At 39.8% G+C, this 27,145-nt stretch overlaps 1 long non-coding RNA gene across 2 annotated transcripts; it reads left to right on the top strand.

Annotated features, from left to right (window-relative positions):
• Positions 1-432: 432 nt before the first annotated feature.
• Positions 433-22,767, top strand: LOC146390555 (uncharacterized). Of its 2 annotated transcripts, none has more exons than XR_014799848.1 (4): positions 433-607; positions 20,116-20,243; positions 20,345-20,517; positions 20,622-22,767. It is a non-coding gene; the product is annotated as an uncharacterized LOC146390555 (long non-coding RNA). The 2 variants fall into 2 exon arrangements; XR_014799847.1 differs by having other exon boundaries at positions 437-607; positions 20,116-20,230.
• The last annotated feature ends 4,378 nt before the right edge of the window (positions 22,768-27,145 follow it).

The raw sequence follows: 27,145 nt of genomic DNA, 5'->3' as shown, positions 1-27,145 counted from the left end.
GAAAATGTACGCGCGCCCGCAGAAACACGCTCCCAGTTTGTACCATTGAACGGGAGATTTTGGCTTCATTTTTGCACACTGGTAGGAGGCGGTGTCGCGTGGTCCATCTTTTATACAGTCATTGGTTTGTACACAAACCTGACTGTACAAACTTACGTCATTTCAATTCCTCCCCTTCCGTTCCTCCGACCATCGCCGAAACCGCTGTCATGTCCTGTAGCGAGTGTTACATATTTATTTCACGTTTACTTTTGGTCCGTATTAGTCTAACACAAACAGTTGTAACGCATTTTATAAATCCAATTTCATTAAAAAAAAATCAGAAATATTAGAGAGGAATTTTACATACAAATTTTAGTGAGGAAGACCAGCTGTTTATCATTTCAGAGCAATTCATTTGCCTTAAAGGAAAGGAGCCACGTCTATTTCCTGCTTTTTACGTTCTCGTCATAGAGTTGATAACGGGGTAACAGAGGAAGCTGAGTAAAAGATTAATACAAATAAGATTTACACCATCGGTCTGTGCAGTAATCTAGTTAAAGACATGGCAAAGTTAGTAAGGAGCTTTTTCTTCACTCTGGATTTAAGAGGACCAGTCGTATTTCAGGTAACCGTAGTACCTCTGCTAGCTGCTCGTTAGCTTCGCTGAAGCTAGCAACAACGTTCATGGTTTCTCATGAACATCCAGCAAATGTGAAGTCGTTGACACGTACGGCTGGTTATTGGAACTGCTCAGACAACGTTTAACTAACGGAAAACGGGGCAACTCTATTAACTTGGCTAAAGGAAGGACTCTGCTTAGCACGGTGGCCTTGTTAGCATGCTAAGTTGGTGTAGCCTGTGCAGACTACGTGGACCAATACAAATATGGCTTTTTCTTTGCCGTTTTAGCTCTTCTGTGCGACCAGAATTCAAGTTACGCTTATTTTGACTAGAAAAATCACAAATAGTGTTTGTGCAACATTTTAGTAATGCGTTATAAACACCCAAAACACGCAACTGAAACAAGGCAGGATGTGGCAGCGGAAGAGCATACACTACTGCCTAAAGTAATCGCTTGTCTGCCTTCACAGACGTGTGAACTTGAGTAACATCCCATCGCATGAGTTTTTTTTAATGAAGACGTTATCTCACTGATCCACTTAGTGAATACACTGAGCTTCAGCTGACAGACAGTCTGCTCTCCCTGAGCTGCTGTATAGGCTATCAGTCAGCAGCTGTCTTAATTCATGGCGTAGATATATTACACCTTGCACTTGGAAACCCCCTTTGTCTGTGCAGAGTAGCATTAATACTCTTAAGGAATGTGACTATATCTGAAGTGAGCAGTTTTTAGTACAATAATAAATATTATATATTTTAGCAGTTCACTTTTGTTCTAGTTTTGTCATTTTAAGACTCAATCTTGAAGAAAGATGTGTCACTTACAGAAGCCATTATTTGTACTTTTACAGCATAATTAGTGCTGAATGTGCAGACGTGGATCTGCACAGGTTAATTTGGACCTGATGTTGAGTTTTATTGAGAGGAAACTGCTCTTGTGTAAGGTCCACTGTAGTGTCCAGACTAGCTGTGAGGCCAAAGATCAGAGCCTCAGGTCAAGCAGGTCGTCTACGAATCACAAGGTTCAGTCCCATCTCCTCCAGACCACATGCTGACATCTTTTGGCAAAAAATTGAACCATGGAGTCAGTTTATAACCACCCAGTGCCTCCATCAGTGTGTTTGTAATGGATAAGGAGCTTCAAATGTATAGAATGAAAAAAACTGAATAGCTGATGGACTTGGACAAATCCACAAAAAGAAGTAAACCTCAGAACAGCAGCAGTATAGATCAGCTGTAGAGTATAAGTATGGAGCTCATGGGATAAATCAGTGATGGAAGTTATTCTGAAGCAATCACTATTTCCCACTGCAGCACCATATTTGATGGTCTCCTCACTTGCTGAATCCGACTAACTCTAGACTTTCAGCAGTGTTTGCACATATATAAAAACATGCTGATAAAGATAAAAATGAACAAGATAAAAAAAAACAACTAATGACTTAAACATAGAATTATTTAATGTACATTTTATTTTCAACATTTAGGATTTTCACATTTTGTCTCTTTGTTTCTGAATGCAGGCAAGCTGCACTGCTGTGTTGTGCGCCACTCAAACATGCAGCTGTGGCCCCTGACAGTCTAAGCAATCCTGAATTCAGGTGATCAGGTTGAGCTTTTCCATCTTCTGCAATATAATGTTGTCACATTTTAATTCCTGTTTATGTCAAATTGTCTGTCAGCTATTCAGAACCACAGAATTTGTATGGATTACTTTGATATGTTAAAAGTTAAGAGCTATTTGTTTTGCAGACACTCTCACCATACACTCACCAGGGCTTTTTCTTGGCTTGAAATAGGCTTTTGGGTATTTCCACAGTCAGACCATAATGCAAAAGCACGTCCATTTGTAAAGCTGGCAGCCGCTCAGCAGCCACAGAAAATGACAAGGGGGATGTGGTGAATGGAAGTAAGCAGGTGAATTTGTTGAGACATGCTTTTCCCCCTCTATTCTAGAGTCAAATGTGAGGCCATCTGTCTGACAGCTAAAGCTTGGTTTAAACTGGCTGCTGCAGAACGACAATGACTTCGCTTTTCATAACTGCCGTGTGTGCATAAAGAATTTTATGATAACATCAAATACAGTACTGAAAGAATGTGTTTTTGTAAAGTTAAAAAATGTGAAGGTGCTTGATGAAAGTGGAAGAAGAAATCTGTACGAGTGAAGAGTAACAGGTGAAGGGGAATATGATGCTGTGGTTAGGAGATGTGCGAATGAATGAAGACTTAATCTGACACCATCGAGTAAAATGTCCAAAGGAAAAATTGTTTTAAATGTGCTGATATGGCTTTCATCCAGATGTAAAGAGTTATAAACTATTAAACAGCTGATAGATTATCACCATTAATATCAGGCAAACAATTTCAGTTAACTTACTAGAAATGAGGTATATAACCGTAACTTTAGTGTATTAAAGTTAGAAAAATCACTTAAAAGTGGTCAAATATGTTATATTGTTGAATATAATTAAAGACAAAACTGCCTTCATCACAGCTTTCCATAAATGGATCTTTATTGATTTATTCAGAAAAAGCTTTGGTAGCTCATTATCAGAACAGCAGCCTCAGATTTCTTCTTCGACAGAAGATTTACAGCACAGAGAAAAAACAATAAAGAGGAAAATGGGACGGGTACATTTCAAGGTTGTTGTTTAAGTTATTAGGCTTAGCAAAACATCTATTAACGTCCGTTTGAAATGATTATCAACATTAACAGACTGAACTGGACTTAATAACAGGAGTGCATATAATTTTAGTAAATTATTCTGGTGAGTATCAGCTGCGCTGGGTATGTAAATCGGGCCATCCAGCCGCGGTGCTGGTCGTACGCCACTCGTGCCAAAAATCCGGACAAATGTCACTTGATCAAGGAGCAGATCTGCATCAGATGAGATCAGCTGACTTTGCATGTGTGTGCACTGTGCACAGCGGTGTGTACTCAGTGTGTTAACAAGAAAAACGCATATAAGAAAGTGGTGCGCAAAAGCAGGGTAGTGACAGAATCGATGCGCATTATTGATATTTGAAGCATGTGTACCTGCACGTGCATGCTTATTAACACACGGGTACTGTGGAATATATTTTTTACTCACCTAAAGCGCTCATGCTCTCGTCCACTCCCCGCAAAAAAAATAGCAGCTGTGCGGTGTCTGTGGCATCGGTGCTCTCATCGCATGCAATGGAGTAAAAATCAAAAGCACAGCTTTATCAGAAAGTTGCAGTTTAATGTTGGTTGACAAGTCTTCAATGCGTCGCACAACTGGATTTCTGGACATGCTGACGTTGTTGAAGTCCTGCACTTTTTCCGGGCACATTATTTCGGTGACTTTAGCGAGGCCGTGTTTTATGAGGTCTCCATCTGAAAAAGGCTTGCCATGTCTTGCGATGAGTTGGGCGGCCTCATAGCTGGCTATTGAAGCCTTTTCCTGGACAATTTGAGCACGAAATAAATACTGTTGCTGACCCTGCAGGAGAGCTACCCTTTCTGCTCTCGCTCAGCACCAGTGTAGGATGCATAGGCCTGATGTTTGGCTTCATAATGACGTCGTACATTATACTCTTTCATAACTGCCACAGTTTCAGTGCAGATCAAACAGACACACTTCCCCTTGAATTCTTTGAAGAAATATTCACTCTCCCACCGTGTCTGAAATTTTCTGCACTCACTTTCTATCTTTCGCTTCTTTGGTTCTGACCTGTTTAGTAACTTGGGATAAATTTCTTCTGTGATTGTCCTTTTTGGTGGAGCAACTGCCTTGATCAACAGTAGCTCCCCCTGGTGTTAAAACTAAGACGTGCAATACACTCAAGCAAAAGTTGAAGTGCGGGCCATATTCTATTCTATTTATAAAATTACTTGCGGGCCAATTAAAAATGGGCCCGCGGGCCGGAGTTTGGACACCCCTGCTGAAACTGAACGACTTGTTCGCTTCATTGAATGCAGTGTGTGTGTGTTGTGTGCGTGCGTGTGTGCGTGAGAGTCGTCTTTTATCAGTATTGATGGTGTTTAAACGGGAAATTACTCGCACAATGTAACTGAAGTAGCTTTAAGTGGTTAAAGTCATTCAATAGTAGATTAGCGTTAGTTTAGTGTCATTGAGCTACTGAATGAGTCCACTGAGCTTCAGCTGGCAGACGGCCAGCCTGTCAGTTGTCTGACAGTTATGTTGTGAATGCAGTGGAAGTGAGTGTAGAGAGAGGGAGAGACCAGTTTCAGTTATCAGTAACCTAAAGACTGAGGTGGTGAGAGGCGTAGCAAAGTGCAATGCGTTGCAATACGACTACACTGACAAGAGTGAAAGGATCATCTGCTAATGTGATGGCAATCTGACTTACTGACTACTGACTTAAGAGTGTCCCTGGTGTCCAGCAGGCTGATGGTCGACATCTGGTAAGAAATCTTGTGCTTTCTGTCTTTTGATGAACTGCCCTTTTCTTTGTGTCAGTGAAATTTGTAATACAAAATCCAACATTGATCATAAAGGTTGTCAAGTAGGCTATGTCTTTTTGGCTACTGATTGATTTCTCAGTGATTTAGATTTAGGGTGTTATAGCCTTAAAGTTTTATGAGGATATTTCAATAAATTTGTGATATTATTCACAACAATATAGAAAAAAAATATTGAATAAATAAAATACTGAATAAAGTGTGTCGTTATTTCAAACAAATGAACAGCATACTTCTTTGTTTGAAGTGAGCATTTGTTGGCACTTGGTTCACATTCACTGCCTGCTTGTTTCTCTTTGCTCACGCGCCGTCACATTCTGGTTGCTCTCAGCGGTGTGTTTGCCTCAGGCAGTGAAAACAAGTCTGTTGTCTCCACAGTACTTTGCAAAATACCAAATGTACAAAGTATTGTTTTGTTGGTGGTCTGACCTCTTGTCGCCACAGGAATACTGTAGGTATAGTGGCATAGTGTCACATTAATGATTTATGATGAATAAAAGAAGTTGCCAAAAAACGTACAAGTGCCAAATCTGTGTTTTTCTCTGAAACCCAATAACTGCTGTCTGCTCTTCATGTTCGCTTTACATTTCACATATAAAGGGAGGGGCTATTATTTTTCTTAAAATGGTTATTTTTCTCAGTCTAAACATTTAATATGTTTTTGTGTTTTGAAATCTTGATTTATTAGATTGGCAAAGTTACATCTGAACAAACCACAAGACTTGTGCAACAATGTCTGTTGGACAGGTGTGGAGACGTATGGGCACCATATCAGCACAAATACCTACAAACTACGAAACTTCTTGCAGTCATTGACTGATTCATGAACTGCTCTGTATTGCAAACTATTCGAGAGTCAAATGTGAAGTCATCTGTCTGACGGTTAAAGCTTGGCTCAAACTGGCTGCTGCAGAAGTTACTTTGTTTTGTGAAGCTCAGTGACTTGTTAAATATAGTGTGTGTTTTCTTTTATCAGTGTTGATGGTGTTTACACAGGGAGTCATTCACACGCTAATTTGTGTAACTGAAGTAGCTTTGAGTGTTTGAAGTCATTCAATAGTAGATTAACTTTAACTTTAGTGTCATTGAGCCACTGAATGAGTCCACTGAGCTTCAGCTGGCAGACGGCCTGATATTTATCTTGTCTGATGCATTGATCAGATCAGATCAGATATTCAGGCCCATAAAGCACACTCAAATCATGACTCATGTCTGTAAAATGAGGCTGTTGGTTAATGGTTTTCGTGAACAGTCACTGCATGTAGAAAAAGTAAGCTTACTCTGTCAGACTGTATTTTGTAATTTGCCTTGTATGATATTCATAAAGAGCGGCCTAGCTTTGAGTCAACAGTGTCAGCGGTTTTCCCCTGTAGTTTATGCGCTGCCTCAAAATAAATACTTCAGTGTCGTCCAGTTGTCATACAGGTTTGTTGTGTAGTGTAAGTGAGGGTAGCAGGTGGGAGAGAAGCAAATGAATGTAAACAGCTAGCAGAAAGACAGCAGAGGTTAACCTCACTAAAGGACAGAATCTCACACACAGCCTTGTCTGCTGGGTAATAAGTCGGCTTTAACCTCTTTAACTTAAACTAGTTCCATTGTCCCTCGTGTCATCTGAAATGTTCTCGGCTTTCATTAGAAAAGTTTTTCTGTCATTGCTGCATGTCGGCACTCGCAGTATAATTTCTTGGCAGTATCCCATGGATGCTGAAGAAGTGTGTTTGTCATGTGGGGCTGACACGGTCCTTGTTTTCCACCCGTCGTCTTCTGTTTCTTGTTTGTTGGTCCTTCTCATGTCACCTTTGATTCCACACTTTTATTACTTGAGCCTCAGTGAGTGTGTCGGGCAATGATACTCAGCACTCCTGTTATTTCAGCCTCAGAGTTCTCTTTTATTTACAGTCATTTTTATTTGACTGATCAGTTCTGAGTCTAGTCATTATTTATCACAGACGATTGTGGTTCATGCTCTCACTTTCTCACTGTTGACAACACTGTTACTCTTATCAGTGTTATCTTAAATATATTCAGTAGTGATGTGTCTTTATTACCAAGTGGAACACAAAGCTCTGAAGTAGCTGCAACAGTGAGCTTAGATTGAGCCCCACTCAGCACCATAATTTTAAAATGTAGCACTAGCAGTGAGTCAGACTTTGTCACCAGGCCCCACTGATGTTATTGTGACAGTCAGAACAAAATGCCTTTGAACTGAACTCAAATGTTGTACTCAGTTAATGTCCTCAGTTTTTTCCACTTTCAGTCACATTCAAACACCCACATTATCTCTTGATGAACTGAGCATTTCCAGGAAGGACCCAAATTCAGAAACCATTGATTTCTTTCTTTGAGGTGATCCCGACTGTAAAACTGATGCTGATCATTTTAATGCAAATTTGTTGGCAGGTCAGTCGGTTATGTCAGTGTGAAGGACTGAAACCTGCCTGGTTACACAGAAACTTACTTTGATGGTTCTGATTATACACAAGCAAGTACACAGTTTACTCCACTGTAGGTCACAGTTTCTTTATAAGCTAATAAAGCATAAACATCTTCCTACTTCTGCAAATCCTCGAAACACTGAACTGTAAAGTGTGCTAAAGAGGTTATCAGTAATACTGAGGTTGCTCAGTAGTTTCTGTTTTTAGCCAGATGGATTGACTTCAGTAAAGCTTTTCGCTTTTTACCTCTTTGTCCGTTAACACAGGTACGCTGGATTCTTCTGATACCCACTCAAATGTGTCTCTGGTGTCCAGCAGGCTGAAGATGGTCATGTTTGCCCTTTTCTTTATGTCTGTGAAATTTGCAATACAAAATCCAACATTGATCATGAAGTGTGTCTTGCAGGCTAGCTGTTTTCACTATTGATTGATTGCTTAGTGATTACAATTAGGGGATGGTGTTATAGCCTTCAAGGTTTGTCAGGATATTTGAATAAAAAGCGTCTTTTTTTACAGCAATATAGGAAATAACTTTGAATAACATGTCAAACAAATGAATGACACACTTCCTCATTTGAAATGTGAAACTGAATTTGTTAACACTTGGTTCACATTCACTGCCTGCTTATTTCTCTTTACTCGCGTGTCGTCACAGTCTGGCTGTTTTCAGTGGTGTGTGTTTGCCTCAGGCAGTGAAAACAAGTCTGTTGGCTCCAAAGTATTTTGCAAAATACTCAGATGTGTAAAGTATTGTGTTTTTGTTGCCGTCTGACCTCTTGTCACCAAACCACTTTTACACTATTGTAGCAGCATCTTCTTGGCTACAAAATCGACACGCTGCTCTCGTCCCAACACGCGTCTGTACTTGTGTGTTGTTATGCAGGATAAGGAATATGTGGCACAGTGTCACTATATCATTAATATTGTGATGCGACACTTTTTTAATCACATAGAAGTTTATCAGAATCAAAGGGTTTTATTGCCAAATGTTGAGCAGGTTTACAACATTAGGAAATTGCTATTATATTGGGTGGTATAATATGACACAGCCTTAATCAAACTATAAAGTCCAGCACTAAAGTGAGAGAGTCACTGTGAATTTCTTCTGACTTCCTTTGAAAGATAACATGTGGAGTCAAATGATGCTTGCTTGGGGTTTATGCTTAGTAATAATTTGTTTAAAAAAAAAAACCCCAAAATAACTGCAGTCTGCTCTTCACGTTCTCCTGAATGTGTTGTTCTGCATATATAGATGGAGCTTCATGTTAATCAGCTGTTCACTACCAGAGAATTTACATGAATTGCTGTGATATGATTATGTAAATAAGCTGGGGTAGTTTACAGTAAAGGCAGTGTGTGAGTGCTGCTTTATTTGACTGAAATCTGTGTGTTTACCTTTTATTTCTGTTAATCAAAAAGCTTAATAGGGTCATGTAAATGACCTGTCTATAACAATAGATGGAGCCCACTTTGATCTCTCAGTGCGTTAAATCCGACTCAGCTGAATCTGACGGTGTCTGCAGCCACACAGTGGCACTGCCTACATGTAATGCACAAACATCCTTATCATATGGCCATGAAGGCGATATCATCACCTAGAACAACAGTGTTACAAAGAGAAATTAAATTGTTAAAGAGATTCAGTTCTTAAGTATGTGTCCCTTCTTTGCATTAACTGGCTCAACAAAACCTGAAACCACCTCCGAGGTCTCGATGTTGATTTCCTACTTTCTTCTTTCTTTCAGTCTCTGTTTGCTTTCATACTGAAAGTACTTTAACGCCTGCTTCAGTCGGAAACAATGACAGAGATCAGTAAAGGATGTAAAAAATACAAAAGCAAAACAACTGCACTGGTGCTGACAAGGGAGGAAGATAAGTGAGGAGTGCTGCAGAAGTTCAATGATCTGTGCACTCTATTCATCTAAGGGTGAAAAGTACACAGATGGAAGTGTTGTCATCACAGTCAGTGACAGCATTCACTTTGTCACCATGTAACCACATCCTTGTAATCAAAACCGTCTCAAATATGTTAAGGTTCAAATAACAGCCTACCTCGAAGACAAGGAGTGTGAGCCAGTGCACGTGACTGACACCATCAAATATATTTAACCAGTTACTCCACTCATTTTACACTCATGCATCGTTCATATGCTTTGTGTCACGCTCACCAGTTCTGTAGTAAATCCCACCCAGTTAGTCTTTAGAGACTGGAATGTGTAAGTGTGTCTATCTGATGTTGTTAATTAGAGAAATCCAATCAGCCACTTGAATTTTCAGTTTTCATCTCAGAAAATTAAAAACGTCATTTTAGGTTTAGAAAGCTGCAATTTTAATGCAGAATTTCAGACAGTGCAACATTTAAGAAGTTTCCTCTTTCAACATTTCTTTGTTTCACTTTTAACCAAAACATGTGCAGTTGAAACGTGAAACACAGTTTGATTGGCTCGATTCTGTCATTGCAGTGGAGTGAATACTGAAGGCAAAGTTATTTCCATATACTATAGACACACTATTGATGGATAGGAATCCTTCGCAGTTTGAACATCACATTAACATAAAATTGGGCAGATTTAGTGACATTTTGAACATTCACTAAGTGCTGTGCAGCTGAGTGACTTCAGTGTATTTATGTGTTACCTCTTTGTTGTGTGCTGGCACATACTGTGCATTCACACACAGTTAAAATGTGGTTTTATTTGCATAAACTGCTGAGGAGCATCAGTTCATTCATGCACAAGTAAACACAAAACCTCATTTGAGTTTTTATCTGATGCTGCCTGCCTCATGAACTGATGAGAGTTTCTTAACAGCAGCCTGACATCAACTTCAGGACTGATTGATTTATAATACTTTATTTATCCTGAGGATCAACCGAGGATGATCCTCTTCTTAGTATCATAAAGGACGGGTACTCGAGAGGGGATATTTGATTAGTCACAGTGAGTGAGTGACAAATCTGTCATCTTCAGAGATGCTGTAGTTCTGCAACACATGCACTAGTTATCATGCAAACCATCTTGTACAGGAAGTTGATAAAATCTAAAAGACACTCGCTGTACCAGATGTTTTACAGGGTGTGAATATGATCTAGTTTTAATCTATATTTTGATTCAAATTATGAAGCCCAAACAGTTTTTACAGAGACAGTCATAACTCCAAAAATGTATGTTCATAAAATTTGTAAATACATTCTGTATAAAAGTTTAAAAGTGAGAGATTAATCTGAATTCTCAGAGAGAAATTAAAATGATGCATATGGTAAGTGAAAGTGCGTGAAACCTGGTCTCCCTGGTGAATGTGCTGTCAGTTAAATGACAAAGCCTTAATAAACCAAACCTTTAATGCATTAAAGCTCCAACTAATGTTCCCAGGTCTGGTTATGGCTGATGAGGTATTGTTGTCCCCCCAGCAGGCGAGCAGTCACCAGTATTTCTACTGATGGCTCTGTTTGTGTTTGAGTTCGGTGCCCTGCGTCTCCCTGGTGGTGCTGATTTTCTCTGAGCAGTTTGATTATTAACTGAGGAGTTAAAAGGCAGGAGTTTGTGGAGGACCTGGGCTTCTGAGGGTCCTGCTGCTGCTGGTCATCACCCTCCTCTGCCTGGGCATGGCATGCTTTAATACCCAGTTAATGTGCAGCCTTGTGTACATGCTGCAGTTTGGAGAGCAACACCTGCACTTCAGGTAACATTGTATTATTGCTATACAATATGATTTGCTTTGCCTGTTGTAACGCTAATAGGCTAACAAACCTAGCATATGCCACCCTTAGTACAGAACTGAATCATTCAGGAATTCCAGGTTAAAAATCTTTAAAAACATTAGATTACGTGAGAGTGACACACTAGAGGACTACTACTATTTCTTCTTCTTCCTACTCTGCAGTGTATCCTTCCTTAGTCTGTCTGTAATCTTATCTCCGTATCTTGTTTTTAGGTTGTGTGAGTGTTTATTGCAGAGTCATGTTGCTCATCACAGTAGTGAAGACGACTGCATAAAAATCTGATATTGGATAAAAATAATGTTGGAAAAAAGTCTGACTGCAAGGCAAGTTTACACTATAGCATTTTGATAGAAAATGAAGAAATTTGGCACATTGTTCACCAACCTTGATGCTTTTTGTCTTGCAACAATAAGTATTACATGTTTATTTATATATACATATAAGCCATTATTTATTTTTTCTGCTGCTCGGTGGTTGAGATATGAGTGTAACATTGTTGCAGTGAGTCAGCGCTCAGATGTTAATTTGGTCACTAACTTTGTATGTCAAAGTCAGAGTCAGAGTTTTCCTAGGCAGTTTGTTTGGGAAGTAGATCTTTTCAGAGTCCATCTGTTTCCTTTTTTTCTCTTTTCTTACCACCAATTACTTCCTTGAGGAAGTAAAAAAAGGAGAGAAAAAAAGAGCACATGTTTTCATCAATTGCTTTCATCAATCTCGTAAAAGTTTTAATAGCAAAGTGATGGAAAGTGTTTCCATAGAAAAAAAAATAAAAAATAAAAACAAACACAAAAACACCAGACATTATGATACAGACTTATAATTTACACCGATGTTTGTTTGGGGTTTTTTTTGGTTAAATTCTGTACGCGAAAGGTGAGCGCGAGAGCCCTCGGTGCACCTGCTTGCTGCTAAAGTCAAAGTAAACTTTATTGTCATCTCCGCTACATACAGTCCAGTATATAGAGAGACGAGACGACAAGGCTCCTGTTACTGCAGTGCAAGTAAACAAACAATAAATATAAGAAGAGTAAGAAAATAAATATACACTTTAGGACTCGGGGTAAAGGGATCACAAACAATTTAAAATTTTATTTTACAGTTTGATGATTTAAAGTCTCACACACAACCCGTCGAAAGGGGAGGGGCCCTGCTGCTTACAAATAGAGCACATTTCATTCATAATGTTGTAAATCCAAGCCCATTGTGTATTCATGATTTGAATCCTGGGTCGTGTGAAATCCCAGAAATAAACCCTAGACCAGGGGTCGGCAACCCGCGGCTCTTTAGTCTTTATTTTGCGGCTCCGGGTGTTTTTTTTTTTTTTTTTTTCATCGCTCAAAATAAGCATCACACTCGCGGAAGCCGGTGAACCCGCCGAAACGCCGTGCATTTATCGAGACTTTCGACCCCAGGTAAGCCAATTATGGATCTTCGGATCCACATTATGTCAGCAAGTGTTCTCCACCGTGAACTATGTTAAAAACAAACACCGCTCACGCTTCACAGATGACAGCTTACAGTCCTGCGTGAAGATGAAAGTGACTTCGTACAGCCCTGATTTCAGGCGCTGTGCGCAGAGATTCGGGGCCATAAGTCTTATTGTAAACATATCACGGCAGACCCGACGATGTTTCCATGAACATGCTTTTCAGCATCTCTTTATCGACCGCTTTTCACACACGGTTGCTGTACGCATACAGCCGGCTGTAGCTTTTCAGCTCACAGCCCGACTCCCATGCAGCGGCGCTGCAGACCACGCCCCACCACACACATTAACCAGGTAAAATACATATTTAGGCAGAATTTTGCAAATATCTATTTTTTTTTTTTTAGCAGCATAGTGTTTTTTTTTCCAATTACTTTTTAAAAGTCAGGTCAAGGCTCCAAAAGCCCAAAGGCGATATGAGGGTGGCGGCTCACAACAGTTTTTGTTTGCTACATGGATCATTTTAGTTGAGCTGGGTGTCTTTCCTTTGGTTATATTTCTTTAAGAGTTCAAAATGTGTTAATTACATAAATAAAATGTAATTTTCTCTGTAGCACTTCATGGATTTCATAAGCAACACACCTTTGTTGCTCTGTGGATTCTTTTAAAAAGCAGTTAAAAACTTTTCTGTTCAAACAAGCCTTTTGTTGATCTACGTATTTTATATTCTTTACATTATTTACATTTGATCTTTTACATTGTGTATAATGTCTATTGATTGTATTGTTTATTTTAATATTTGTGTACAGCGCTTTGTGACTGCCTGTCTGTGAAAAGCGCTTAATAAATAAACTTTACTTACTTACTTTAGTTGTTCACACAAAGCATAAAGGTAAAAAAAAACAATATATGCAGTGTTATCTTCATTTTAGATTTCAAAAAGTATTTGCGGCTCCCAGTGTTTTCTTTTGCGTGGAAACCGGGTCCAAGTGGCTCTTTGGGTGTTGCCTGCCCTAGACAAAGTGAATCTGTGAACTAAGGTGTAGGTCTATTAGGTTATGTTGTAGTTATCATCGGGTTGGGGGATGGGTGTTCATACTGGAGTGCAAAATTAAAACCAAGATGGACAAGGAAAGTTCAAAGCCATCAGGTGCTCAGTTTAGAAAAAAGAGAAAAGAAAAGGAGGAGAAACGAGGAAAGCAGATGTGTGATTGGATAATGGCAGGTCATCCTATACTTTATTAATCCCTAAGGAAATAATGTGGATTACAGTTGCTCCAAGAAGAAATGGTAAAAATAGCAACAGTAACAGACTCGACTCCAAACAATACATTATGTTACAGATTTTAATATTAATGAGTCGTTGTCACTTGTTGATTTGTCCTGTTCTCATTGTTTGACCAATTATGATGGCTGTTTGGTAGCTGTTTGCATACTCTTATGGTTTTGGTTTTTATCGTTAACTCTGTCTTTTCCTGCGTTGTGGTTGTGCGGTTTTGAAAGATTTTTGAAAAAATATTTACGCGTTACCATAGCGACCGGAGAGCATTAAGGGACAGAGAGGAGGATGTGACGCTGCTAATAAAGTTACACAATTACACAGTGAATTCGTGTATTGTTTGTATGTATGAATGAATGAATGAATGAAGACAAAAACCACCGTTTTTGTCTTGGCCGTGTGATTTTATTTTGTTGTATTTATCTGCGACACCTTAAAGGCCGCTCAGTGACAATATTGTCGGACATTAAACTGGTCCGTGGCTCAAAAAAGTTTGGGGACCTCTGATTTACAGTATAGGAGCAGTTTGTCTGGAAACAACAACTGCAATCTGCACATTCATAGGTTTTTTTTATTGAAATAAAATTCATACTTATATATTATGTACTATACGAGTGGCTGAATAGGCGCAGTGGCATGAAATAATAACTTCCCGTCAAATGTGTTAAACCTAAAGTAAGGAGCCTGCTTTGAAAATGTCAGAAGTAGAAAATACAGATACTTGCATCAACATGGGAAGTAGACTAAATTACATATACCTGAACTTTAAACTGAAGCAATACATGCATAAGGGTAGAATTTTGTATTACATGAACTTATTTCGAGCTGCAGCAGTGATTGGATTTCCTGCAGAGAGGAAAGGAGGCCGAGGTTTCTCCCGTGGGCCACACGCAGGCCTCAAACAAGAAGCTGCAACACGAACATAACTTGTACCTAAAACATGAATTCAGCGATATTAATGCTCACTGTGATCTTTGAAACTTTGGATAATTACATTAACTCAAATGTGTCCCAGATAAAAAATAATAATAATTCAAATGATTTTTTTTAATTTAAAACACGTTTGATGTGATTTCGTTTTTTGTGTTGAATTCTTATTTGGACGGAGGCTCCATGATGGAGCACTGCGGGACTACATAACAGTCTTAACAGAAGGACTGCAGGTTGACTGAAGAATATTTATCATGAATTACTGAAGTAATTATTCATTACTCAGACATTCATTGAATATTTAGTGACGCAGCTTGTATGAAGTCCATTTCCTGCATCCTCAAACACATTCAGTGTACATATTGTGCGCTCAATTGGCCTCCTGTTCTTCTCTTGCTTTGCCTCCGCAGTCTAACGGCCTTTACACACCACAGCCGCAGATTTCCGGGGAATATTAAAAATATTTTTCACATAACTTCACAGGACGAATTTGCAAATTTTATTAATTTTATTTCATTATTAGCATCAAGCTCGATTTCACGATTTTTCGCAGTTCTGACGAACCACAATCGCGATTAACACACGCGTCGCTGCTGACTATAAAACGACATGTATATAATCAAATGATCATTAATAAAAAAATATATAATATTGACGATTGATGTGTATATAATAAAATGATCCTATTATACCTAAGACAGCGCGATAAGGAGTAGTAGGAGTAAAATATATACGATTGATGATTTTGAGATTAAAGTCAAAATAATATTTTGAGAGGAAGAAACTCGAATTACACCTTTTTCCAGAAAATCTGCCACGGCTGCTCTGCAAAATACTTCGTGTGGACGAGATGGCGAAAGCGTCCTTTGGAATCAGTTTACTGTCCAAGAGAGTGATTCTCCTTCATCACATAATCACGATGCGTGTTAGTGGTTTGTCTTGAAAGTGCGACTGTAATTGTAACCCCGAAAATACTATTTCGAGTTCGATCACAAGAGGACATCGATTTATTTATTTATTTATTTATTTAATTTTGTAATTGGTCGTCATACTGCTCTAATGTGAAACCCGGCTGTAAAAGGAGATGATGGGCTACTTACCGCTGCTGGCGATCCCTGCTTCTCTTCTTGACCTTCAGCCTAACGATAAATGGATCCCCCCTCTCTTTTTTCTCCGTCTTCATCTTGGCTGTAGCAGAAATATCCCTCCTGATCTTCCTTCTTCGCCTGCCGCAGATTTAAGGAAAACTCTCCATGTAAGAACCGTTCAGGTGATACAGAGTGTCGGCCGTCAGCAGCCCCGTTACCGGCGTCGGTGCAGGATTTCCGCTCGAACACCATGTTGGTGAACATCGCCGTGTGTGCACATCCGTTAAAAGTTACTTGTTGAACGTTACTTTATTTTTCAGTGTTACTGTAATGAATCCAGTTCTTCTTTGCCAATTCAAATATCTTTGTAAAGCTATTATGTTATATTTGTGGCAATTGACTATTGTTGGCGGCTTAAACTGACTTTATATCATCCATAAGAGATGCGCATGAATCAATGTATCTACTGCAATGTTTGTGGTGCTTCTATGACAGATGTGTTAGGCACCTGCAGTTATTGCTAACACAATGCTCATAAAGCCCAGTTTAAACACTCATTTTAAACTAATAAACTAGCTGCGCTTGTAAATGTTTCTAACTTCAGTGATGCAGCCAAAGGACTGATGATCTTATGCCTTTCACAACACTCGCTTCTTCTCAGGATTTACATTCACATCTGGGGATTTACAGATGGTAATCTGTGAACTGTGATGGATAAGATCTGGATGAGCTTCTGTCACTCATGTTTCTGGTGTAGTCTGCTATTATAGACTAATGGTGATGCAGACATGGATGTGGTTGGTTCCTCTATGCTGCTGATAACAGACATTATGATGGCGTAGACATAATTAATATTAATAATAATTCAGTGCTCAGTAAATGCACAGATAATTCATAATAAGCATTTAAAAAAATAAATTTGTATTCTAAGTGTGATTATTGAACTAATATTGATCATTACAGATAGTAGTTGTGGCAATTATTTTTTTAAATGTGAGGTTGTCGTTGCAGCTTTTTTTCTGATGTATTAATCGGATATTTTAACCGTATCATATTAGTAACAGTAATATCACTTTCTCACTTTAGTATTGGAAGATCACTCCTGACACCAGTTGTATGCCTGCATGTAGAGTGTAATCACAAGTGGGCCCCGTGTTTATTGCACCTTCACAGAGGGCCCATTGTAAGACATCCAGGCACCCTGCTCAAGGGAGGAGACTTTTCTTAGAGTGGGAGGTTCAAGGATGAGCTGGACTGAAGGTATAGGGATATATGATGTGCTGTGGAATGTTCTTTGTTTGAGTGCCTGTGTGTGTATATAAGATGTGAGGGCGGTGGCCAAATGTCAGAGATCACCCTGGTGTTTTGGCTGGGATGTTTCTCTCCACACTGCAGTGTGTTTAATAAACCCACTTCAAATCATTGCTATACTATTGCTATACAATGGTCCTTTACAACACATTCTCCACTTATTATGTCATTGCACATACTTAAGTATAATTTAAAGCTTTATGGAAGATATGTATGTTTGCCTGATTCCAGCATGGCAACAAGCCTTTAATGAATTTTGTTATTGTAGAGACAGAATGTGAAAATGAAAGCATCCCCCCCCTCTCTTCTGCTACCTTCCTGTGTGCTCATCCGTCGTGTCCAAAAATAAATAATTGAAAGGCTGAGTGTTCACCTTTAATGGGGGAAAAAAGTGTGAACATCCGCATGAAGTGAATTATTCAGAAATTTCTGGTTAAAATTATTCTAAAACATCAGATTATTTGTGATACTTTCATGACTTCTTATTATTCTTTGTGCTCTTCAGAGTATCCTGTCTGTATTTTTATCTCAATATCCTGTTTTTAGGTTACTGAGTGTTTTTTGCAGAGTCACGTAGAAATTGGTTGAATCTTTCTAAAAAGAAAAAATGCGTGGGAGTTTTCTGTTTTTCCTGCACACTTTTGGCATCCATGCAGCTGGTGCTTACCCTGCCGCATCCTTTACAACATATTCAGCTGTTTAATGTCATCAGCCTCCACTTTTGTTTTCTTTTTCTTTTCAAGGGTTTTACTGGCTGGAGCAATTTTCTGTTAGGAAACCAACACTAAACAGGGATAAATGTAACTGCTGTTGCTGATTACTTACTTATTGATTACCGTACTGTTATTTATGCTTGCTTTGAGCTCTGTGTGGTTTATTCTTTGAAAAAATGAAAAAACGACAGCACATCGTAACCTGCCAAGTCATCAAAGACAAGTAACAAAGGTTTGAGTCTCACTTTTGCTTTTACATCATGGCCGAACTACCCTTAAAACAAAAAAAACAAAAAAAAAAAACAAGTGACACAGTATTGTTTTCATCTTTTTTTCTGCCTGCACTGTGACACACAGCAGTGTTGTTATGGGCCATACTTAATGTTACTGTTTGCAGTTAGAGACGTTAAGAAGGAGAAATGGGAAAGTCTGTTTGTTCATGTTGTTCGTGTGAAGAAGAAAAATCAGCATTTGCAATAAAACGCTGTTGATATAAGTACAGGTTGTTGTTAGTTGGTTGAGTGCAGTGTTTTCTACTTTGCTTTCAGATTTTTCACCCAAGCAGAAATAACAAGAATGAACTGTTATTACAAATGTATGAACTTAATATTGTTAATAGAGTTTTGATTATTATATGCACTAGTTTTGGTCACAAGTGTGGGTAAAAGAACTAAAAAGCTGAACTTTGGGTTTTAAAGTGAGAACAGTTTCTGAGCGTGTGGCTGTGATCTACCAGATACACAAGGCATGGTGTCCTCCTCAGCTCCCTCTTTGGCTTCAGCTCTAAATTATAAACTTAAAAAAAATTGGTAAATTTAAAAAAAAGAAATAAGTTCTTCTAAAGAAAAGGAATGTATGATTGAAAGAATCATATATCTCTTCTCCAAACTGGAACATCTGTTGTTTTGCTTATTTTGCATCCAGAGAGATGAGATGTTACAGGGGAGGCGTAATCTGTGATCAGTGGGTTAGATTAGTCAGATCTATACTTCTCTCTTTTTCCACTTTGAGCTTGGCCCGGGCGCCAGGCCCCGCCAAGCAGCCTCGGGAGTGAGCCAGTACATACCTGAGCATCCAGCCCTGATGCACCGACGCCACCAGCCACCTGCAGGGAGTGTGGTTAGGGGAGATATTTAAGTATGTTTAAATATTCATTCAGGCATACAGATATTTTAACGTGACATGAATGGTTGGCTGCACTCATTCTGTGAGGATTTGCTTCCTTTTTTTTTCCTTCTTTTTTTCACAAATATTTTCTGTTCCCTTTCATTTTTCCTTCCACCGATAACTTCATAGAAGTTAGAAAAAAAACGGTGCCTATTTATCACTTTTGAAAAAGTTAACCAGTGTGGAGTGGAGTGAAAAGCTTTTGGCTAATAGTTCTTCTGGAATGACCTTATACACAAATGCTATTTTAATATTGTCTTATTGTTGACATGTAGATTCAGATACGTGTGTGTGTGTGTGTGTGTTTTAATGATTAATATCACTCAAGACCACTTAGTAAATGACAAAGTCTGGCTGCTCTAAAGCAAAATATGAAGAAGCAAGGGCTGACACAAGATTTCTCTTAAGCACATTATAACTGTACAGCTGTGCTCATAAATGGGGGTGGGTTTTGATAATTAAAATCGATTTTAGCTTGAATAGCGCGATTCGTTAAATCCTGAATCGATTTTTAAATATAAATGTATTTTGCCAGAAACGAATTTCAGCAATCACCAAACAGCTAAAACAGCAAACCAGAGCAGGTAAACGGATTCTGCACAAAGACGTAAACACAAAGCGCGGACCCAACGCATCAGAATCAGTGAGCTGTCGGCTTTCTCACCCGACGCCACAGACACGGGGCTGAAAAGCCGACATATCACAGATTCTGATGCTGCAGGTTTTGTCACTCTCCAACCAAATTGGATTGAACCAGGAGCAAAAGAAGATCCAAACTATGCTTCACATTTCGCTTCACTTAAACTTTGTCATGAATTCACTATTACTTTTGCCGTTTTGCTTGCACCACGATAAAATCCCAGTGGTTTAAGCTGGTTATTTCATTCTTGCAGTTTCACAGCATCCTGATTGTCGTTCTTCAGTTGAGTTTTCACTGGTTTTCAAACCATCAAACAGTTTAGATTCACACGTGTTTGTTTGTTTGTGTGTTGCAGGAGTTTCGCTCTGAATCGTGACCTCCTCTTTGTGCTTCTGTGGCTCGTGGGACCATAAATTGGTCACCGTGGCAACCAGCTGGATGATTGAAAGTCCCCCGTCTGACTTTCTGAGGTCAGCCGTCACTGTTAGTGTTTATCTCATATTATGTCACATCTAAAATCCTGTGTAAATATGAATGAATGGTGATTAAATTAAACAAATAAAATGTATTTTTCTTTTTTCCAGTGCTCACTGTGGCTCTGCTCTGCAGCTGGTCTCCTTTTCCACAGTGTAGTGTCACAGTGTTGAAGAGGTGAGTGTGTTGGTGTCACAACGGGACTGAACAGACTCACGCGCAGGCTCTAAGTTTAGGAAACACAAGAGTCTATTACAGCACAGCAGGTGATCTATTTACAAAGGTGAGGGGAAAGCCGGGCTCCAGGGGTCCACACACAAATGGGAAAGACGCTGAAAGTCCACACGCACTCCGTCCACTCCTCACGCTCCTCTTCACACTCCACAGAAAACACGATGGCACACTCCACTCCTCGCACACTCGATCACGCAGGAAACACAGGGGTTGGTCCAGGGAATGAGGGTTGGCAACGGTCCAGCGACGAGAAACACAGAGCTGCCGTCTTATAAAGGAGCTGGAACACTCTCGTGATGAGCCACAGGTGCGTGATTGCAACCAGGTGCGTGGGTCAAGGGCAGGAGCCCACAGGAGAGCTCCGCCCAGGCAGATGGAGGAGGGAAAGAGAGGAAGGGAGAGAGCAGGAACAAAAATTAAAATAAAAACATATGTAGCCATGCTGAGCCGACCGGGTAGGCACAGGGACCCTGACAGTTAGAGGAAATGTTCATGTCAGGTTTAGTCTGTATGCACTCAGAGGTCATTTGTACCTTCTGCTGCTGCTGCTGCTGTGGTTGTAATGATGTAAACCCTGATTGGTTGGATAGTTTGGTAGGAGTTATCATTGATAAAATGACACAGCACTTTGGAGGAGTCTGTACCTGCTAAGAAACAAACCCAGCAGAATGTTTCACTCTGTCAGTGACTTTATGCTTGTTGTATGTTTTTCTCCTCAGATACTTCAGAGTGTTTAGAGCTCATCATTAATGAATATTTGTGTTTCGAATCGTCAGGTCGAATCGTCTTACATTTCACGCATGCACCGTACAGGAGCGTAAGCGTTTTCAGTGTGGATGAACAACTCTTTGGAAACGATTGAAAACGATGAGTGCGGACTCAGAGCGTTTTTAGACAAAAACGCTGTTTTCAAATTTATCCAGATTAGTGTAGACGTAGCCTTAATTGAATTGCCTCTACACTATTTAGATTTTTAATGCTGTAACTGCCACATCAATATCATCCATACTTTATTTTTTTCTCTGCTTTTTTAGCTTTAAAGATAGTGAAGGACTCAATATTGTGGCGCAGTACGTCAGCTGAAATCTCTGAAGCACTAAAGTTTCTATGACCCACGTGTCTCATGTTGAAATGAAGAGCACTTAATTATCAGCCTATTTTTAATCAGATATGTCTGATGGTGAACACAAGCCTCCAGCAGCCAGCTGTCTGAGCTGAGGAAACAAAAGGCACACTTACAGTCTAAGCTTTGGTTTCCCACGAGCGTTAGAATTAGCCTCACTGCTACGGTGTCATGTTGCTTTCACATGGATGCCACAGGGATCCTGCGCTCACTCTTCATAGAAAGTGACTGTGGGAAATTACATTGCACAGATTTAGTGGTTTCAGTTTATTTATTAACTGTACTTACTGCACGGGAGCAGAGAGTCCAAGATGAGTCAGTCTCTGTTGTGACTTTATGAGATTTCCAAATCATTGCATTTAGATTTTAAAACACAGAGTTTGTAAAACTGTGATTCAGATTAATTAAATTTTAGCTCATTGTTCTCCTGCTGGGCCCCATCTGTTGGTTCATGCTCACTGCTCTGAGACTGTGTGGCTTGTAGAAGCAACAGTGTATTCTCAGCACAAAGCAGAGCACGTTTCTTAACAGCCAGTGGAAACAGTGCAAACCTCAGGAGTAGAAATCAAAGTGATTCAAGTCTTAATATTAAATGAAGGCTGCTGTGGAGCTAATTTGGAGCTAACTGCTTTATGTTTAAATTAACAGGGTGATTCTCTTCAGTACTACTGGTCAACAACTGCACATGATCCCTACTGTAACTGTTTGTGTGTGAAAGTAGTTACAAAACTAAAGCAGCTCCTGTTACATTTGCTAATGTGTTGGTGGCTGAGGCTCAGGAGGTTACAGAGCAGATCACTTTCTAGTCTCCCCGTCTAAATGAAAGTGTTGTGTAAAAAAACACCAGTCTTTTTCTACAGTAATGAACAAAGTAGCTTGTGGGAATTTTTAATTACGTTTTTTAAATCAACAAAAAAAGAAAGAAACCTCAGGTCAGCTGATCACATGAACCAAGTTAAAGTCCTCCTGGAGCTCAGTGCACTGAATCCAGCTCTAACTCCAGATGATGATGATGATGACGGTCAAACTCTTGGTTAATATGAAGGCTGTCAGGAGGCTTGTTAAGACTCGTCATCATAACTCTGCTGCTCCCTCTCTGCAGGTGCTGTATTCAGCTGACATGATGATGCTGCTCGTCTTCAGCTGTGTGGGTGGAGCAGCAGCAGAGGTGGAGGCTGGAGGATGGTGTGGATGATCAGGTGTGTTTTTTACATTTTTTTATAAGATTTATTTTCATTTTTAAATTGAAAAACAAACAAACAAACAAAAAGCTCACAACTATGGCACACAGCAAACATCTACAACTAACCACAACATGGCCATTGTGACCACAGGAGCACTTCTAGGTGCACACTCTTGTATCCATGCCTTTCAAGGATAACCTCAGACTTCTGAAAACTACGGAGCCAACGTAGCCAACGTACGGAGCGAGATCTCGCAAAAGTTTTAGCCGCATTCTTCGGAGGCCGCCAGCTCGAAGCCGACCGGGAGGTCAAGGCACGATGTGCTGGGAGAGCGGTGTTCCCCCCGGCTGTAGCAGGTCTCAACCTCCCGTTAGCTTCGAGATGGTGGGTGTCAGACGTCTCCGAAAACGTCGGAGCACTTTTGCAAATATGTGATGTCTTGTAAACCGAGCAGATATTTGACATTTACACAGCTACATTCACGCCTCAAAATATCTGAAAAGTTTATTTTGTGACCCAGATAGAGTGATATTACAACTAAGTAGCTGTCGCCATTGTTGGAATTCAACTTTTGCGAGATCCCGAGTTAGTTTTGCGACGAGATCCCGAGTTTGTTTTGCGAGATTTCGCAAAAGTTCATCTTAATTTTTTTTCTCCCATGTCCCTTGCGGGGCTCCGTAGAAAACCAAACACAAAAAGTAATAACATAATGACATCAGGCACTCAGCTGTTCTACAACTTTTACCTCAGGGGATTTGTGCCACCTACAGATTCTCCTGTACCTGCCAGCACACTGACACTTTGACTATCACAGACCTGTGTGTGGACATGTGGACGCTCTGTGTAACAATGATATTCATTTTAGCACTACTTACTACTGACATGCAAGAGAGGAAGACCAGGGTTCATTTCTGTGCTTATATCTTACTAAATGCAGGGTAATGACTGTGTAATGTGTTGAATTTAATGTAATGGACTCTCTGAGCACATCTGCTGATAAGCTGAGTCAATAGAAGCACATCCTGTAGATAAGCAGCTCTAAGATTTACTGTCTCTGCTGCTCTGAACGAGTCCTCTGAGCTTCAGCCGCAGACACAAACCCTCAGATTTATCCAGTCAGATTCATCTTCAGGACCTGAGGGAGCAAAGCAGACACAAACTGCAGAATATTTTATTTATTGGTCTGTCAGCACCTAATCAAGCCTCTCTGACCAACTATTGTTGAATTGCTGGCTGATTGTGTGAGGCTGTAGCTCCATTTGTCTAATGTTGGTGTAGAGATCATCCTTTCATCAGCTGCTGCGACAAAACCTTAAAGCTCAGATAGAGATAACAGGTGTCACATAGTAACTGTGAGATGAGCTGTATCTGCTGATGGAAGGCTGAGGTGGAGGTGGCTGTGATAAAGGTGCTTAGATTTGCACTGGGAATGACAGCTGTCAGGTATAAGAGTAAATATATCTGATGTACCGGTTAGTTTGGACTGTAGAGGATTATATTAATTTGATATTGAGCTGAAAGAGGAAGCTGATGGGAGTTGTGGGAGGATTGCTGTGGTAGGTGTGACAGAGCAGAAGTGAGTGATTGAAGGAGAATAATTAGTTTACTACTCAGCTTCAAAATAGAAAGTGCTGTCCTCCTGTGACATCTGTTAGAGGATAGACTGTATTGATCTGTCAGTGCATTATGTGCTCAGTTGAATCTGACAGTGTTTGCTGCCACACACTGCTCTAGTGTGTACACATGTTATACGGCCATAAAACTGTGAGAGATTCAGTTCTTGAGTGTTTCATGAGGCAGATCCTGATTCTGTCAGCACAGCTTTTAATTTCTTATTTCCTGATGTTCACAGAGTGTCTTGACTCCACATGTAGAGTTAGTACTACCACCATAAAAACTGAACTACAAACCAAGTCCAGCATAGCTTAGCTTTCTTTGCATTAGCTGGCTCATAAAAGCTCAGATATAACAGACATGCTTCAGTCTCTGTTTGCTCTCACACTGAAAGTGATTTCACGTCTCCTTTCACACCTACTTCAGTCCAAAACAATATTAGAAGAACTGTTGATAGAGATCAATAGAATATATAAGAAATACAATAGAAACACAGCAGTGGTGCTGATAAGTGAGGAAGAGGAGTAAGCAGTGCTGCAGACGATCGATGATCTTTCACAAGATCAATGAACACTTGGCACATTCAGTATGTAAGCAGTGAGAGAAAGTCCACAACAAAGTTATTAAATCATTGTTGACTCATCTGAAGCTCTGAACACATGACCCACTCAGATTATCTGTTTCCATATGTTACCATATCACAGAGACGCCTTCCTGATAATGAAACTTGACTTTAGGCTCCGTGTACCTCTCAGCCTGTTAAGTCACTCTGTGGTGCTCTTCATGTCAGCTGTGGTATTTGCTGTGTGTTTAATCTGTGCACACAAGTTGTTTTGCATGATAAATACTAACAAACTGATGTGTAAACACTGAGAACAGTGACTAACAAACAAACCCATAAACAGGAACGACCCACCGCCACCTCTTAAATGGTTAATTAGAAAAAGTCAGTTTTTTATTTACATGCACAAACCAGCAACACTTTACTGCAAACAACTTCAGACCCTTGAGCAGTTTTCAGGAAGTTAGGACTGAAATAATCTCTGTTGTTGTTTGTTTAATGATCTTAGTGCTGATTTATCTTTTCAGCTTGTTTAACCGAGCCTTAATGTTAATCCTCTGTGTGTGTGTGTGTGTGTGTGTGTGTGTGTGTGTGTGTGTGTGTGTGTGTGTGTGTGTGTGTGTGTCACAGTGCATTGCAGAGCTGCTCCTTACTGAACCCGACCCTGCAGAGCACTGAGGGCGTCCTGTCCAGCATCAGGAGCACCTGGCAGGAGTTTGTGGAGGACGATGGCTTTTGGAGGGTCCTGCTGCTGCTGATGGTGGTCATCACCCTCCTCTCCCTGGGCATCGCCTACTACGTCAGCAGAGTCCTGCCTTTCTCAGGGTGGAGAGGAGGCAGGAAAATAAATGAAGATCTTTATGTAGAACAAAAACTCTGGTATTTATTTGTTGTGCAAATCTGATCATTTTATTGGAATATGAACAACATCATGTGATGCTGTCAGCACGAAGAAGAGAGGACGGTGACTCAGAGACACCGACAGCTTCATGTGTGACCTAACACCTTTACAAGCACTCATTGATAAAGTCACTTTTACATCCCTGTTTGCTCTGTTACAAGCTGTATATTGCTGATGTTTTGTATCTTTCATTGTTTTCTCCTCACTTGTTATTTATTCAAATGTCTTTGGTGTGAATTTTTCCCTCGCTGTCTTTATTTCACACAAATACCTGCAGCCTTTCTGACTGGAAACAGTTTTGTCAGGATATCTTGATGTTCTTTGTTCAAAGGTTTTCAGTGTTTATTCCATCAAACATTTGAAGTCATTTAATGTGCAAAATGAATAAAATCATGAATGACTGTAATCATCATCAGGTCACTTTATTATCCACTTAAAACTTTATTGGCACACAGCAGCTAACCTGAGCTTTTTACAAAGAGCAAAGAAAACAGGAAAGACTGTAAATCTGTAGAAACAGGCAGGATTAGTACTCGCTGTAAATGAATATACATACAGAACTTGCTCTCACCAATGGGGGAAAACCTTCAGCTGCTACTGATCTTTGATGATTCAGCATTTTAATGATCTGAGTGACGGTAAGAGAGATGTTACAAAGAAAAACAAACACTTGAGATTCTTGTTTGACATTTAGACCTTCCACTGGATGTGCCCTGTTAGAAAAGAGAATATCCTGTCAAATTAAGGCTAAGACTGTTAAAACCAGGCTGTGATGTGTTTGACTTCAACTAAGATCAGTACATAAATGTGTCACCGCTTTTTTCCATTACATAATGTGGTAAAGTGCTGTAGGCTACATGTTTGGTAAAAATTATTTAAACAGAAGTGGTTTTGTTTTGGCATTCTGGTTTTTGACTGTGTGCCATTCACAGCCCTGCAATATGACATCCATATCAATTGAAGTCATGTTTAGTCCACATAACGGTTTCAGTGAACCATGCGCTGCCCAAAGACATTCAGACTTGCTAAACCAAAACAAGGCAAAGCTTCAGATAAACCTACATAAGGTTACTCTACATTTACAAAACTCCCCTTTGTGTCACTGTGAACAGTACAGCTCGTGCAGTTTTACTGCATGATGTAGAAATACTGCTGCAGTAATGAAAGAACATGTCTGCTCAAATGTAAAAACAATTAAAAGGTTATGGTACTGATTACAACAAAAAGAGAGTAACTCATGTTATTTCACCCAAAACGTCTTTTTATTTTAGGTTTCTTTTTTTCCAGTGTCAA

Source organism: Perissodus microlepis, chromosome 3 (genome assembly GCF_051167445.1).
Source record: "Perissodus microlepis isolate ML-2025 ecotype Zambia chromosome 3, ASM5116744v1, whole genome shotgun sequence".
Lineage (NCBI taxonomy): Eukaryota > Metazoa > Chordata > Actinopteri > Cichliformes > Cichlidae > Perissodus > Perissodus microlepis.
Note: the sequence above shows the minus strand (reverse complement) of the source record. Positions and strands in the feature narration are given on the sequence as shown.